This window comes from Nematolebias whitei, chromosome 3 (genome assembly GCF_014905685.2).
Source record: "Nematolebias whitei isolate Nwh7 chromosome 3, NemWhi1, whole genome shotgun sequence".
NCBI lineage: Eukaryota > Metazoa > Chordata > Actinopteri > Cyprinodontiformes > Rivulidae > Nematolebias > Nematolebias whitei.
The window spans coordinates 34,774,367-34,778,200 of NC_056500.1; the positions used below are offsets into that span (position 1 = coordinate 34,774,367).

General features: G+C 48.4%; 1 protein-coding gene across 1 annotated transcript in view; it reads right to left on the minus strand.

Moving 5' to 3' along the window:
* Positions 1 to 3,045: 3,045 nt before the first annotated feature.
* The window catches only part of mxd4 (MAX dimerization protein 4), a gene marked incomplete in the record, with an annotated part of 27,665 nt that continues 26,876 nt past the window's right edge, over positions 3,046 to 3,834 (minus strand). Inside the window, 1 exon segment of the mRNA XM_037674884.1 lies at positions 3,046 to 3,834.

Sequence of the window (3,834 nt, forward strand, 5' to 3'; positions counted from 1 at the left end):
AGGTTCTGAAGATATGTGAGATAGAAGTCAGGTTCATCGTAACTTCTCATATTTACACCGCACGTGCACATTAGACCAAATCATGAGTTTACTTTCATCAGGCTGAAGGGTCGAGACGTGAAACTTCAAATGAAACGTGTCGTTGCTCAGAAAGCACAGCTCCTGTACTGACGTCAACAATCACAGCTGTCGGAGCGTGGGGTCCTCCGCGCTCACATTTATCGTTCTGTTCCCGTCACCGAGGTGCAACACTGATTCATTCGTTTTAACTTCATCTAGTCATGTAAATAAAATATAAACATTTCAACGACTGCATTCTCTTCGAGTTGGAATTAGCCAGATGTCTTTTTTGTTTTTTGTTCAGTTTGTGGAAGACTTGGTACTTTCATTCTTTCTTTAGGGGACGACGTTTATTCAGATTTATTTTTAACACTTATCCTAAAACAAATGATGCTCGGCAACACGTTCAGAGATTATTGTAAAGTGTTCTTTAAATTATTGTTGTCAGGTTGAGCTTGAATAAAAAGTGATGTTTTATCCACTCGTCTCTCTGCTTCTACACAAACTGAACATGAACTCTGACCTTTAAAATATTCCTGGCTGCAGAAAACGACTTTGCAGCTGCACAAACCAAACAGGAAGCCTCGTAACATTTAAACGTCTGCCATCTTTTTCTTGCTGCTGCATGTTCACATAAAGAACAACCCCACTGTGCTGGATTTATGTAGAAAACATTTTTATTTATATTACAATGAGAGAATACACAATACCTTCAAGTGTCTGCTGGAATGTAGCCAGCACCAGGTAGTCGTGTACACACGCTCATACACACAAAATAAACACGTGAATGCAGGTTACACATTCGGTACAAAAGGGAACATTTTCACAGGTCTCTGGCACAGAACTCTCCCTCCTCTGCGTAGCCTTTCAAACCCAAGCTCCTCGGCGTCGACTCGAGCCACGCCAGCCGGCTCCTGTGGCCGAGGAGACGCTCGTCGCGGCGATGACTCGTCTGAGACTAGAACTAACAAGCGAAGATGCAAAATTAAAGAGCTGAAGCTGGAAGCTGACTAAAGCCTACAGGTAGTTAAAGCTATTCATCGTGGATCACAGACTGCTACTGAACGATGGAAGGATTAAAAGTGGCTTGTTTGGCAGGAATATAATTTCATGGAAGTCCTGGTGAGAGTTTGAGCACCGTGAGTCAGCAGGCCGTCCTCTGCTGACGGCTCCGGCTTTGATACTTGTGGACTTCAGCGGTGGCTGGCGGCTCCACACCGAAGCTAATCTCTGTGCAACAGCAACATAAAGAACGTGTTCTGCTTCAGTCCCGTCGGGTTTCCTCTGACCCACACGTCGGTGCGCTGCAGGCGAACCGCTCCAACAGTCGAGCTTTTCAAAGAAAATCATTTGTTTCTCCAAGGCACGTCGTTAAAGGAACTCCACTCTAAAAGTCCAACAGAGCGTTCTCGTTCAGTAACACTCCTTCAGTGTGTGCACTTGGAATAAAAATCTCATCCGTGGCCCCGTCCGCCTCGTCTTTGTGTCGCTTTCTGCCGGGAGGTTCTGTGCGAGAGAATCATTCTGTTTTGAACCGGACCAACTTTGAGAACGTTTTCTTGGCTCCAACAGTCGTGAACGTAAACTCCAGAGGACCTACACCAAAACCCAGAATAACTGATGCTAGATGTTCAGAACCTCCTGGAGAGAGTGCAGGTAGGAGGTTCAGGAACCGAACGTGTTGGTCGCCAACGAAGCACCACAGAGGAGAAACCTCAACACCCCCCCACCCCCACCCCTCAGAAAGCACAGGATGGTCATATTGCTGTGTAAGAGGTCCCCTCATCGATGGGTAACACTCGTCTTATTGGGACGGACCACCAGGAGGTGGAGGATATCACCTGAAGCTGCCATTGGTTCAATTATTCTTTAAAATATCCCCAACCCCCCCCCCCCCGGTGGCTCCATTCAACAAACACAAACATACAAGAAGAGTAAAATGTCAAAAATCATAAAAAAAACAACATGCATCAAGCCCAGACATCCCCCCATTCCCCGCCATTGGTTGTTGTTTAAGGTGGGGGGGGACTGGAAGCTGCCACGGGGGTTTACCAGTGTTTGTTTCCTCCATGACAGAGGCAGCACCAGCAGACATGGTGAGAGCGGGGTGGGGGTTACGTGCCCCCCTTTCTCCTGGAACGTGTGGGAGCTGAAATCACCGCTGGAGGAGGAGGATGGCCTGAGTGGGGGGGTGGGGGGGGGGGGGGGAAGGGTCACAAAGGCACAGAATGACAGCAGGAGAGTCACCTGAGGTGTGTGGGGGGGGGTAGTGTCAGAGCCTCCCACCCCCACTCTCCCCTCAACAGGCCTGTCTGTCTGCCTGTCTGTCTGATGGACACAGATATAGAAATAGACGAGATAGATATACTCAGTTTTTTGTCTTTTTGCTCCAACAGAACATTTATGAAAATAAAATCCAAAACAAGAGGCGGAGTCTACAGCTGGTGTCACTTTGAGTGACCAGTAGCTGCTTCTTGTCTTTTTTTTTTTGTATTTTTTTAGTTTTTGTATTTTTTCCTCAGACCTGCCGCGGACGACTGGACTCGTTTTGTTTTTTCTAAAGTGCCAAGCTTTAAAGACTGCAAGAGACCGGGGGCTACTGATTCTTATGAAATGATCAGAGAGCAACACGAGCACCTCGTCCGTCAAACTACTGTGCAGAAGTTAGAGTCGGGGGTGGGGGTGGGGGGGGCTGTGAGAAATAAAAGTAACAGATTGAGAGAAGAAGATTCCTGTTAGAGAAGTGGAAACTGAACTTAATGCTGATTAGTTTGCAAAGTTAGCTTACCCCCCCCCCCCCCCCACCCAAAGCTTTGACCTGTCAATCAGAGCATCAAACAGACCTGAAGTCCAACAGAGGAACGCACCAGAGCTGCAGGGAAATGTGAATTTAGGGAGGATGGCTCCGTGCAGACCGAGGGTCAGCTTCACCATCTACAGGCTGGAAATGACGAATAGAATAAAAAATTTGAAAAGTCTCCCAATAACACGTCCCCCCCCCCTCCCCACACACACACCCAGAGGACACCTTTTATTGCTACATCGGTCAGCTACTGAGAAGAAACTTGGTCTACATGTGACAGCTGTGACACAACTCCTTTGCTCTGACGTCATCCTTCTACACAGCAGGGGTGGGGGAGTGGGGGAGTGTAGTGGTCAGAAGTGTGGAGTAGTGGTTAGGCAGCCCAACCAGAGGGACACCCCAGGATCTGGACCTCTGTCTGGCCCTGCTGCAGCTCTGATACTTTGTCCTCGTGCACACCGGATGGACTGAAAGCTACGACCCGTCTGTTCTCTGTGAGCCACGTGGAGCAGAAGATCATCACAGATGGTTTAGATTATAAAGCAGGTTAACTGCTGAACTTTAGGAGTGTTGGTGGAAAAGTTTGTCTGAAGAAAGGTTAGGATACTTTGTGTTGAACGTCTGAGCCCCAGCTTGCAGAGGAATGATGCTGAAGGATGAAGAGGACTTCTGAGGTTCTGAACAAACCAGGTCTTCTGTCACAACACTGAAGCTTCTACATGTGGACCGGCCCGGACTAACAGGTCAAAGCCCCACCCCAGAACCATCAGGTCCAACCCACAGACTGCTCTGGGCTCTCTGAGCCTGCAGCAACATTAGGAAAGGGTTGGTGGGGGGGGATCAAGAGGGAGGGGTCAGGTAAGAGACAGTAGGGGTCAATGAGCATCGTAGCCAGGAACACAGAAGATGTAGCGCTGTTACAGTCCAGTCTGATGTTGGGGGAGGAGGTAAGTGGAGACTGGGGGTAATTA